The 14,311-nt window shown below is 40.8% G+C and overlaps 1 protein-coding gene across 2 annotated transcripts in view; it reads right to left on the reverse strand.

The window, feature by feature from the left end:
* LOC124143892 (fibroblast growth factor receptor-like 1) overlaps positions 1-14,311 on the reverse strand; it is a 115,096-nt gene that overhangs the window by 70,430 nt on the left and 30,355 nt on the right. For both annotated transcript variants that reach the window (XM_046513054.2, XM_046513053.2), the window contains exon 2: positions 1,868-1,931. The gene's annotated coding sequence lies outside the window, so the exon portion shown is untranslated. The remainder of the gene's footprint in view (positions 1-1,867; positions 1,932-14,311) is intronic.

A 14,311-nucleotide genomic window follows, 5' to 3' on the forward strand; every position in this document is an offset into this window, starting at 1 on the left:
AATCGTGTACTATACTTCCCAAATTCAGCCACTTTTATCTATAACTCGGATTATATTTCCTTTGAAGGACAATCCCAGTGGACTCCCCTTCCCAACATGCAGTAGTAATTACATGCATTAAATCTGTACAGTGACAATGCTATGACTACTGAAACTTTATATCCAATTTCCTACATATTGTTTTCATGTTTATAGTCACGTGAAGTCGACTGTATCGAATTTCAACAATACCGCTCTGTTTGGTGTATATTTGTTAATTATCGTTAATTAAAGGAACAGATGGTATTACTCGGGCGGCTCTCTCTGGTCCATCAAATGACCGGGCAACGGCGGCGATGCAGATCAAGGTAAATTAACCTGATTAGACTTAAAAGAATCGAATTTTCATTTAACAACTCAGTGGCAATCTATTGGACAATACATGCCAAATTGCCTCATTTGCTCAAGTGTTTTATTTAATAAAGTAGTATTATAACTTTGAGATGTAAAGTATATTACAACTGAACTGAGATTTATTTAAACTCAGGTCGCTAAGCAACGACTTTAGAACTACAGTTCAAGATATTGGTTGTATAAAAATGTATGTACATAAAAAATAATGTTTAATTTACAATTTCACGAATTTCATTATTTCTGACAAGGTAGACACAATTTTATGGATAACAACTTCTTAAATATTGTAAAAAGCGACGTTTCGGTATAGATCCTTATACCGTTGTCAAGCAAGACTGAATGAAGGACGTCGCTTTTTATAGTATTAAAGAAGTTGTTATCCATAAAATTGTGTCTATCTTGTCATCCGCCAACTTCTAAGTAATGCCTCTCAAACAATTATTTCTGAGTCGGATCAGGTGAAAACACAAATCTTGGATATTTGCATATTTTTGAAACATTCTTTCCAGGTTTGAACTTTATCAACGAAACCAAAGTAATCCCGAGAACGATGAATCACAACGATTTAGGGATCAGTACTGTCGGGATTAACGGACTTTATTAATCTATTACTGTCCGCTGTTTCGAAATGTCGAGATGAAACAACTCGTTTCTTTCATTGTTTTTCGACTTTCAGAAAATAAGGTAAACATTTAGTGTTGTAAATATTGATTAGTTGCTGTAGCAAGTGAGTAGGTATACAGCTAGGCTAACCAGCAAGCTGCACTGTACCCTTACATATCGATCTCAATAGTCACGAGTGAGTGAGTACGTTAGGTTTTACGCCGCCTTGAATAATATTTCAGTTAGATCACGGCGTGCCAGCTTAATTTGTAAGGAAACCCATGAGCACGGGTAAGGTGCTGACAAACCTAGTTACAAAATCAGGGCGAATCGAGAATTCGAACCAATAATAATAGGATTCTGACAAGCCTAAGGGACATAACTCTGCACACCGAATTACGGCACCTTCGACGACCGGGTCACCTGTCTCCTACGTACGTCTTGTATAGTATGTTAGATAAACCTGTGCTGTAATTACTAACGACTGTTTCACTTAAGAGCAAGTTGATTGAACATTGAATATGAAATATTCCAAAAATATGACGGAAACTATAAACAACTTGGGGCGGTCGGGTAGCCAAGTGGTTAAAGCGTTCGCTTGTCATGCCGACGCCCCGGGTTCCATTGCTAGCATTGGCACACCATTCCCGCTGTGATATTGCTGGAATATTGCTGAAATATTGCTGAAAGCGGCGTGAAACCATACTCACTCATTCACTCTAAACAACTGAAATAAATATACTTGAAACAGTGGCATGGACGTGAAACAATTCCCACATCTTACCATTTGTCAAACGGATGAAATACTTCACGGGACATCGTGCCATTTGAAGCGAATAAATATTGTAAGGAAAATAAATGTACGACATACCAGAAGCTGATGGTGTTCCCGATGAAGTCTTGAGTATGTATAATTCCCAGGCCAGACTTGAAGACTGCAAGGTAGAGACAGAGAATTATATAACACTACTGTACCCGGGTACGAACATCAACATCAAGAAACGCTAATAAAACCGATACAAATTATGATCAATTCATCGCTCATAAGGATTAGTTCTAGAAGCTTACTCTATTTTCCATAACCACTAATACATACCACGCATGTGCACGCATGCTCGAGTGCCACGTGATCCCGTGAGGTTTGTAGGCGATCCGAATAATGTCTATCACAAGATCTATCTGCAATCGCAGTCGGATTAGGAACTGTAATCTTAACGGTAAATACTTAAACCCTAAGATCAGTCCCGACGTACCAATTGTTCTTTATAACACAATTGTTACTGGTCATAAGATATGAATTTACTGCTACAACAAGTATGTCATGAAAGGTATAAGTCTAATGACGATGTTCGTGCTCTTTAATATTTCAAAAAGGTCAACGTGTCTTTTGGTTGTCTTTAGCCTCATATACTTAGTCTCAGACATAACAACACCGCATCACCCCATCGACATAGATGTGCATAGTGGTATAGGGACCGATCAGGTTATAATATGGTTGAGGGTTGGTGTGGGGGTAGTGTATGTTTGATTTTTTTGTTAGAGACAAACACTTTATCTAAAGGAATGGACCAAACCATAAGTTTTGGAAGCATTTTAGGACCCCAGAATGATCAGTGAACAATTATTTATTTATTGTAAATGCTGAGGCTATTTTTTCTCATCACAGATTATCCAATACTCGGCCCATCAGCTCTTCATGTTCTCGTGAACCTCAACAGAAGGTTAGTTTCTTCCTATAGCCAAATTTGTATCAGAAAATAGTAATTTGTGCCTCGTATCGCCACTCAGACAACCGTAAGCACAAAAGACGTAGCGATTTCTTCGAACAATATTAGCCAATATTTGGGGGATTTACAAAATATTAATTTCTTGATACATCGCTCGTAGAATCATGGTACTTGAGTTACATTTATCATTTTACGAAATGATATGCTTTTATAGAGATGTTATGGATATTTAGTTGTAGGGAGAATAATTTTGTGTGCTGCTAATTTGATATATACTAGTGAAATCTGGGGTGTAGAATCAATCCTCCTGAACAACTTTGATTCATTTATCCCCGAAAAACTGCAGCTCAAATTTTGTAAATCCATATTAGGTGTCAACAAAACAACACATAACTGGGCAAGCCGAGGTGAACTAGGACTCTACCCCCTTATCTACACAGTATTAATCAAAATAGCAAATTTTTATCACCATGTCTGTTCTTCCAAAAACATAATACTTCAGAACGCTTTTACAGAAAGTACATATTTGGTGAAAAAACGATTAGGATGGGTATACCAGCTAAATCTATTCTTAGGAAAACACAATTTGAGTATTTCAGCTCTCCTATCACCAATATTCAAAGAGAAAATCAAATCTAAATTCAACTCCCTCTTCAAGGAATCTCTTCAAGATGTAAATACAACAAGAGGCACAGGAAACAAACTTAGGACATATAGGATAGTTAAAAATGAAATAAAATTAGAACCCTATCTCAGTCACTGTAAAGTAAAAAAATATCGAGTCCACTTTTCTAAACTAAGATTAAGTAACCATAAGTTAAATATTGAACTTGGAAGACACACAAAGCCACCAACCCCACTACATCAGAGGCTATGCTCTACATGTTCAATCATTGATAACGAAAAACATTACTTACTTCACTGCATTAAACACACTCGAGAAAGAAATATACTCTTTGAAAAACTATCCAGACAAAATGTAAATGTAAATGTTCACAGTCATGAAGACAAATTATTTCAATACATCCTATCAAATAATGAAGCAGTCAATATCAACTGCATTTGTTTCCACATCTATAATTTCAAACAATAAATACCCTTTCATAATCAACCGTTGACATTTTATGTATAAAAATATATAATATTGATTATTTTGTTTCTGTATGTGTCTACAGGAATGTAAATTATATATGTCTGTATATATGTATATATAAATCATAATGTCTTGTCTTTTAAAATTGCATCTGTCCCGTAATGGAACGTTTCTGCAATAAATATTATCTTATCTTATCTTATCTTATACTGGTGTCGAGCACATTTTCGGATCTATTGTAATTTAAAATAACACCCATAAGTATCGTGTATGTTTTCTGATATCATACTGTATATTGGTACCATAACTACCAGCTCTTATACTTGTTTTTTCAATATTGATACTGCAAATACCACATTTGTATACCAGTTTCTGATATCACACACAGGCCAGTACACGATCCCGGCAGGACATTGGCTGGCTAAAATCTACACAAGGATGAACGTGAGTGGTCATCCTCTCGTGAAACTTTAATGCGATCTCCACGTTAGACTGATTACAGAGATAACTCGGAACACCTAGAGTCTTATAGAAATATTACCCAAATTAAATTTGCTTTTGAGGCGGCCATTGGTTCCAGTTCTCGTGGGGGTGATTTGACCCGTGCAATTATGAACGCCGACCCACAACGGAATGCAATTTCCGTGTGCGGCCATTTGAGCGGTCAGTGAGAACAGATCTGACCTTCTGACCAATCAAATTAGTTCTATGACGTAACTCCCAGCACGTGAAGATCAAAGAAAGCTGATTAATTCCGACCCTGTTTGGTTCGTCCAGCTTCCAAACACCACCCAATGTTCTGTTGATTTGGAATCAAGTCAACTTCTGGACATCCGGGTTCTGTGGTCAAGCAGGTGTCCGGTATCTTTCAGCAGTCGCACCTGATTGGGTCAAGCTGAGAGGTGTTTGTGTATACTAACTGCACGTTCATTCCGTGTCGAGTTCGTTCCCCAGGGGGTGGTATGTCCCGCAGTGGGCTTGTTTAGACAGACAAACTGGTGGTGAATGTTAATCAACTCGAACTGAATACACAGTGGGAAATGTCAATCGGCATATGGACCAGGTGCGTGCGGGGGGCGACCACCTCGGCCCAATCCGTCGGAAAATATATCAAGGCCGATCTCATGTTCTTGTGTGGATCTGGGAACATGGATCTGGGTTAAAACTAGCCTTGCCCCAAGTCTACTGAATAATAAGTCCACGGATATATAGTCATTCTTTCCTTGTAATAGGCAAGTCTAGATAAGCGGACAGTACAAAGATTTTATTGGAATAACGTGTCTTGTTATTTATATAATCTATGAATTATGATTTAAAGCCTTAGAGGTCTGTGCAAGTCTAGCTTAAAACCTGAAGGTCTTCAACAAAACACTTTTGGTAAGGGTGGAAGAATGTAGTCAGCAACATGGGATATAGTGATTGATTGATTGAGTGAGTGAGTGAGAAGGGTTTATCCTGTAGTCAGCAATTTATCAGTTATGTTTTGTAGTGAGTCAGTGAATGAGTAAGTTACCACAGTGTTCAATATCTCAGCTGTAGCGAGTGGAATAAGGTTTACGATATAAACAGCACCACCCCAACAACATCGCGACGTAAAATTGACTGACATCGCTTTTTGACCAACCGATCCCCATTTATGACCCTACTCGAACACACGTGAGCACTGGGTACTTGTTCTGATCCGCTGCCCGACATGGCGACTCGGATCAATACAGTAAATGCTCGATTTTTGTCAGCATTCAATATATCTTAACAGAAATGTCATGAACATTTCATGCAGGGTTTCATTTGTCACATTTATTGTGTTTTAAAAAAAGAAGTAAACACGTTTTAAATTTCTCACAAAGTGAAAATGATTTTTAGACCCGTAAACTGAACTGACATGGGGCATTTTAAAATCGTACACTTCCACCTAGCTTCTTGACTTTTATAATTGTATTTATATCGAAAGCCTATAGCCTAGAACCTAACCGAATCCCTACCTACAACCCATCTTCCCGAGGCAAGAGAGTTAACTGACTTTAAAAGTCCAGTTTATAGTCAGTTAACTCACTTGCCTCGGGAAGATGCCTGCAACCCACCCCTTAGCCTTGCTCCAAGGCTGTACTGAAAGAAAAGTCGATGGAGGTGTAGTTGTTCTATCCTCCTAATATGCAAGTCTAGATATGTGGACAGTCCTGTCTCTTATAGAGGCACATTGTTCTTATTATTTACATAATCTAGAACTTATGATTTAAAAAAATAATTATTGCCTTAGAGACTTGTGCAAGTCTACCTACCCCTACAAGGAGCAATATCCATACCACAGGTCAGTTCACTTGCTGGCCATCTAACAGTACAACACCAAACTAATCCCGCCCCTAGGGTCAACACGCTGACCCCTCTCATTAACCCATCCACTCGAGTCTGTACAGCTCAATGACCGAGCTCAGTATCAGATAGCTGACAGACTGACAGACTGATTGACGGTCAGACAAAACCAGTCATGTTAACAAATATACCGATATGAAACTAATGGCGGTATTACTACGGCAAACACAGGAGACACTCGAACTGACAAGGCGTGTTTGTCCGCCATCAGCAGGAAGTGTATTGAGAGGGTCGAACGCTGGACCTCACAGGTGAAGTGCTCAATAGATACTCTAACGATGTGTGGTGGTACCTAATTGGACGCTAGTCTTCTTTCATTTTGAAGAAACCTCGTTAGGCACATTGTTCAATATAAACCGTATTCACGGAGAAAAACACTATGATGTCCGAACATCAAAGGAAATGTCCATACTTGTGGTCAATATGAGTTAATTGGGTATTAGTTGTCCAAAAGACTCGGGGTGGCGACTCCTTGAAACATCCTCCGCAACAAGTGTATTATATCCCCTTTCAAAACGATAAATGGACACATTTACATTCCAGCCTGGTTCCCTGGGTATGAGTGTAGCGCCAGCGCAACATACTCAGGGAACCAGACTGGACACATTCTCCCCATGGCTTTTGGAGTCCGATTCGAAAAACCACAACGCTAAAAATAGTCGTCCAATCCAATTACACTGGTAAGGTGACGTCACTTCCTGAACGACGCTGTGGTAACGAATGAGTCGAGGGTATTTAGAATGATAGAATGGTGATATAATACCCCGGATTATCGATGATGTCCTTTGAAGGGTTATCACAGTGTCATACATTCACCCACAGACGTTTGCTGGCTGCATTAGTGAAAAACACAACCCGAGAGAGATCATATTGTCCTCAGTTTTAACAGACATCAAATACATGAACATTTAAACCTCGTTAACGCGAAGCCCCAGGTACCATCGAACCTCAGTTGGAATGCCGAAATGTGACCTCATGCCCATGAGTATCTCCCCGGTGCTTCAAGGTTATGTCTTATACGATTTATCGATTTCAAATTAACGTATTGTCAGTATACATCACCAAAATACCCGACTAACAGGATCGGGTGGTCAGGCTCGCTGACTTGGTTGATGCATGTCATCGAATGCCAATTGCGTGGATCGATGCTCATGATGTCAATCGCTGGATTGTCTGGTCCAGACTTGATTATTTACAGACCGCCGTCATATAGATGGAATATTGCTGAATGCGGCGTTAAACAACAAGCAAACAAACATTGCAACCCATATTAAAAGAAGTCTAAAAAGTACATATCACACTTTTCGACTGGAGTTTTATACCGCCAAATATCTTGTTTTCAGTGTACATCATCAAAGTATTAACTTGAATTGCAATCCTGTTAAAAGAAATCTAAATAGTATAACCCTGTCTGGAATTATAACCCTTCATATAACTTAGTGTATATCACCAATACACTCGAATACTCGTCTGGAAATCCATGTTAACAGCAGCGTAAAAAGTGCAACTCAGACTTTTCGACCGGAGTTATAAATTGCCATATGCCAGCCAGAGTGTATTAACCGCAAGTGGCAGCAAGTGGCAGTTATATAACTCAGAGTAGGAGGGCAATATTCCATAATGGCATAACTAGATACCTCCGCAACTCGAGGAAAGCCACACAATGGTAAGATGTCATAACGATCCCGTCATGATCATTGCTAATGGAGTTCTCATCAAGCGAGTAATCGGCTTCCACGATAGTGACTATTCGTCATTCTGTCATGACATAACTTGGATATAGAACATCTGAGAGGAATTACCTAGCGATAAGTGAGTGATGGCCTTTTGGCATGGAACGAGATCCGCGTGGAGCTGTACTTATGTGTCCGAAAACAGAGCTCGGGTAATTTCGGCCGTCTCCGGAGACTGTTTCATTTGTGTGTTTATGAACGGAATCAAAGTGGATTGCCATTACCAGTGACGAAACGTTGTGTTAGTGCGGTGTGAGGTTTGAATGGATATGGCTGTGGCAGATTAAGCAAATATATCGAGCTTGCAGCAGCGTGGGCATGTATATTTTGTAGAAGCGTTTCAGTGTTTACACCGTCTGTACGTATACAAGAGATAGAGGCTGGGGAGTATGTTCAACCCCGAACTTAGCAATATGCCAATTATATCGCGGCGGGAGACACCAGAAATGAACAATACACATTGTACCCACGTAGGGAATTGAACCCGGTCTTTAAGGAAACGAGTGAGCACTTAACCACTAGACCTAAATGAAATGTGATCGTTTTTAATAAAATCATCCCCGCCAGAAGTAGAACCACCATATTGTTTAGGGAATTGAACCCGGAACATCTCTGTTACAATAGGAAACATTAACCGCTGCGCTAAGATAAACAGTAAACTACGGTTATAACGAACCCAAAGGAACTACTAATTTTAGTTCGTTATAACCGTAATTCGTTATACGGATATATACAGCATAACAACAGCAAATAGTCGGGACAAAAAAGTAAGTTCGTTATATCCGTCAGTTCGTTATAAGCGTGTTCGTTATAACCGTAGTTTACTGTACCACAACTTTCGGGAGATAATGTTGAAAGGAATGAACGTTACGGGTAAGTTCAGAAACGCTGCAGATCTGAGTATACAAAAGAGTAGACTTGTTTGACACGACCCGACCCACTGCAGAAGTTACCCAGGCCTCTCCCAGGGTCGTCGTCTTCTTACCCCCGTCTCCTGAATCTTGTCTCCCCCTCCTCCAGCCTGACACACACTCCTGCCATAACACAAACTGTTTACATTCGAGGCCACGAGGAACAAACAGACACAATAGGTTAGTCAGTCGTTACAGACCTTAAACTGACACAGTCAAATGCTATGACACTTAACCTTTACAAACCTCAACTGGGGTTGTAAACAAAACGGAAGAGCTGGGTCTCGTATTGTGGGGGAGGGGGTTGGGAGGGAGGGTATCCAGTAGACTGACATTAAGTCCCAGAAATAAAGTTATCTTTATAATTATATATCTAGAAAATATAAATGATAAAATCCGTTAATTCCTAATTCTTAATCTAGACTTGTCAAATCATTCTAGACTTGAGTTGGAATTCTTTTTAAATGTTTTCTCTAGCTTCTGTAGCTTAGTAGGTATCCAGAGACAAGTTACCCTGGGTATGTGGGTTTTACAAGGGGTGGGCAATACATGGGCGGATACAGCTTTTTTTAAAAGGGGGGTGCACAATTAAGATCTATTTATTGTCTTTGGTGGTAATTTATACAGAAATAAAGATTTTTTTCGAAATAAAAAAAGGGGGTGGGGTGGGGGGTGGGGGGTGTGCGGCCCCGCACCCCCGCACCCCCCTCTGTATCCGCCCATGGCAATAGCTGGGAGGGTGCATGGAGGGTAGACTGGTTTCACTGTTAGCATGCGCAGCTATCTGTGCGCTTTTATATCGACAGACAGAATCCAGACAAGGAGAATAACTCGCTGTCAGCAATATCACAAGGGTTTATAAATAATGGAATATGAACACGACAAACATGTGAATTATCGTTTCTAACGACAAACATAGGTACTGCGGTTCAGATATTACCCAGAATCCCCTCAAAGACTATTCCATTCCCCACATGGGTACAATGTGAGTTGCCCATTTCTGGTGCCCCCCGCCGTGATATTGCTGGAATAGAGCTAATGCCGGCGTAAAACTATACTCTTTGAGTTAATCACTATACATTTGGTATCAATAGGCCAATAGGCGTTTGATGGATTGTTCATGTAACGCTGGCCTGTGACGTATTGCGTCTGTCCTGCACATCACACGCCATGCACAACAGATGACCTGTGTTGTCGCCACAGTAACTGAGTGGGAATAGCAATAATACGCATTAAGTCAACATCAATATTGATGCATTTTAACGAACACAATAATTAAGTGCAAAACATGTAATTATCACAAGGACAATCTGTGTGTTATTCAAGCGCTGACATGTCAGAATGTTTTTAATCTGCATAGTGCCGCACGTGCATTTATTATGCCGGAATTCACATCCAGGTCTCACCCCCCTGAATCTCCTGGTGTCGACGATGTGCCCGAGCCATGGTACTCCAGTGGTGCATCCGTCGCGCACACCCGAAATTTGAGCTGCGTTTTGTAGAACTGTGTCCCTTTGGGTAGGTCATGTCCCCTTAAGGCATCTCACGTTTCAATTAGATACACGTTTGTAACAGAATTATCTCTCCGTGTCATCCGACAAAAAATGAATATCGATCGGAAAAAAACAACTGAATATGATCCCTGTAGAATTGCGTTGCAGAAGTTTGTAAAGTGTGAAAACGCTGCAGCTAGGACAACACTTAGAGATATTGGGAATAATTACACGCATCCGACTGTCGCATGCAACTCAGCATTAACTATTTAACAGTAAGCACCCGATCCTCTTTGGTCGGTTTACAGGCATAGGATACTTGGGATTTATTTATCTCCGAAATGCCCAGGGATATAACTGAAAACTGTTAAACCCAACTCACTGACTCAATTTGAAAGGCGTATTGTGGTAATAACGTCATCAAAAGACGACTGGGTGTGCACGGGCTTTAACTGAATGTGAACATGTGAGAATGCGTTCTTCAATGTCAAATCATTCATTGATCTGGGATCGTGTTTTACAACAAGCCCCGATGTCAATAGAACCCTTCACACTACGAATACATTCAATTGTCTTGTTCTGAAACGGAGAGGCTACGGGGATGGCGTGTTTTCGGCCAAATTGACAGTTTGTGAATTTCGTATATTGAGTAGTGGATTCTTTCCGCGGACGTGGGGCATTGCAGATATTTGGTCACTTGGTTGTGGAATTAACAAACAGTGTTTGCTGGAATGGAAGTGTTAGCTCGGTATGTTCAGAAAATTAGTTTTCGACCAAAAATATTTTCAAATCAGCATTCGCATTGGTTCAGCGACATTCTTCCATTACGTTACTATACACAGCAGGGTTTCTGACCAATCACATTATCAGGAATGGTATTTCCTATAGCTAACCCCATTAAAGAGTATCGAATTTTAGAACTTTACATGTTCCTATATTACCAGTACCAGATAAGATAAGATATATTTATTGCAAAAAACCCCCATTCCATTACGGAACAGAGGCAATTTTGTAGACATACCCACAATCATTTGACATTTATACATTAACATTTAGAGCATATTTACAGAGAAGTAAAGGAAAAAATATACGATATATACATACACGTGCATACATATATATCTTTGTTAGACAGATAATTTGGTACATTATTGTCGGAAGTTGTAACCTTGTTTTTTATTTATGGTGATGACGTCATTATTTGCTATAACGTATATGAATAAATACGTTTCATCAATTTGTCTATAATCATTATAGTCTTTGTCTAGCACTTTATATAGAAGGGACATTTGGTTATTATGTTTGGCTAAGTGTAATATATAGCGTTCTTCATCTTCAAGGATGGCACAATAAGAACAAAGCCTTGATTTAAAGGTACTGGAGGCCCGGAGCGTCTTCCTAATTCTGTGTTTAGTTTGTGGTCACTGAGACGTAGCTTAGCAAAGTGAACACGATATGTTCTGAGTTGACAGTGGCTGACATACGGTCTAATGATACCACTGTAAAGGCGCTGTGGGGATGGTTGTGCCTTTTTTGTATCCTAAATGTACATTTTTACTTCATTTTTCTTGAGATTCGAACCCGGAATGGCATCGTCAGCTGACACCCTTGTATCAGGAGCTTGGAACAGACTCTTCGAGAAAAGACAAAGAGACGCTTGAAGTCGGTCGTCCTTTTGAAAAACAAGATGCTTGATGTCCAAGGCCGAGCTATTCGCAGCGGGTCCGGGTCTGACGGTACCAGGTGGTCAGGTATGACTGCTGGCGTGTGTGTTGAGGGGCGGGCGTTAGGGAGGTAGGTTGACGCGGCAGGGGTGAGGTGTGAAGAGAGTTGTCGGGAGGGACCGGTAGAGCATACCCCCAAGTGGGAGCCGTCGACACCAGGGCATGTTCATTTCCGGACTCCATGTGTACATATCGACATGGCGCTGGGTAATTAGTAACTGGTTAGCGTTGACTGATAACATTACTGTCTGTAGACATAGACTTGCTTCCTGGCTACCGGTGCCAGGCGAATACGCATGTCAGCACGGTACCAGCTGGTACGAAGCGCACGCCCCCTTCAACTGGGTCCCCTCTATCATATATATGTAGAAGACCAAAGGCACATAACTGCGCGTATCAACAATGGAACCAGTTACAAACGATTGCGAGTGTATTCAACAGGGGTGAAGCCTTAGAGACGTGGGTATAGCATTGAGACCAAGACTGAGTTCCTGTCCATACTAATATAAACACATGCACAATGCGTGTAGTGCATACCATAGGTGGAACCAGTTAAGATGAGGACAAGATAGGGACACGGGCAAAATCCTGAACAGGGGGCGCTGATCTTATCGATGATTCCAATCGCGACCAATCGTGTCATTCCATGACAGGCCGCAGGAATTCAAGGAATAGCGATGAAAACAGTGGCTCTTTCCAAACCACAAACATTCCTCGTCAGGTCGTTTATGCATACAATGCCATTCTGGAAACGTGTTTTGTTCTACCGGTCATGAAAGATGGTGAGATCTAAAACGCAACAGCGCTCCACAGAACCATTCCAGTGCCAAACACACCATAAGTGAGGACTAGGCGTCACGATCAGCACCACCACCATAGGCCAGGACAAACGCTACCTCTTTGTACACGGGTCCCGTGAAGATTCGGGGTAGAATTGGTCTTCAGCAACCCATGCTTGCCGTAAAAGGTGACTATGCTTGTCGTAAAAGGCGACTAACGGGTTCGGGTGGTCAGGCTCGCTGACTTGGTTGATGCATGTCATCGATCCCAATTGCGTTGATCGATGCTCATGATATTAATCACTGGATTGTCTGGTCCAGACTCGATTATTTACAGACCGCCGTCATATAGTTGGAATATTGCTGAGTGCGGCGTTAAACAACAAACCAACCAACCAATCTTTGTACACGGGCTTGCACGGTTACTGAAGCCCCGTGCAGAAATTATCTCGGCGTCGTTTAAACACGTAAGAGTTCCTTAACGTAAGGGTTTCCTTAAACGAATGAAATGAGGAGTGTCTGAATGGTTTATTAGACGCTAACGCTTGGATAATTACGAAGACCGACAAGAGTTATGCGTCAACGTCAATTACTGCACTGCGGGCAGACATAACTAGAAGTCACTGAACCTGTGGCAAGTAAATTCTTATCACTACTACTGCAAGTATTACAATTATTATCATTACAACAACTATTACCACTACCACTACCACTACTACCACCACAACTACTGTTATTACCACAACTACTGTTACTACAACAACTACTGTTACTACCACAACTACTGCAACTGCCACAACCATCCCGTGAAGATCCGGGGTAGAATAGGTCTTCAGCAACCCATGCTTGCCGTAAACGGCGACTTTGCTTGTCGTAAGAGGCGACTAACGGGATCGGGTGGTCAGGCTCGCTGACTTGGTTGATGCATGTCACCTTTTCCCAATTGCGTGGATCGATGCTCATGATGTCAATCACTAGACTGTCTGGTCTAGACTTGATTATTTACAGACCCCCGTCATAGAGCTGGAATATTGCTGAGTGCGGCGGTTTAAATGATAAACAACAAACAACAACAAAGTGCCACTTCTACCGCCACCGCCAACACTACTACAACAACTGCTACAACAACAACTGCTGCTTGTCCGAAGCAATAACGAAGACATTGCGCCGAATTCACTTGCATCATTCAATAAAACATTCCGAGCTCTTGTGGATGTTTCTCCTCATGTTACAAATGAGAATATTGAAAACAACACAATTAATATCTTTGAAGTTAAAGAAACTCCAACGAAAACCGTTTTAAAATTCTAAAATGCTTTTCTTAATTTAATACGCTTGTGCAACAAAAGATTAATATATCTTTAAGACCATGATTAATATATATGACTTTATTTTAGCATACTGAATAGACCCAAGGGCTTGTTCTTTGACCTGCGTTCAATCTATCTAAACGTCAGAGTCCTTTTGAAGTTAGAAGCACTACGT

Source organism: Haliotis rufescens, unplaced genomic scaffold (assembly GCF_023055435.1).
Source record: "Haliotis rufescens isolate VD_foot unplaced genomic scaffold, xgHalRufe1.0.p SCAF_12, whole genome shotgun sequence".
NCBI classification, from domain to species: domain Eukaryota; kingdom Metazoa; phylum Mollusca; class Gastropoda; order Lepetellida; family Haliotidae; genus Haliotis; species Haliotis rufescens.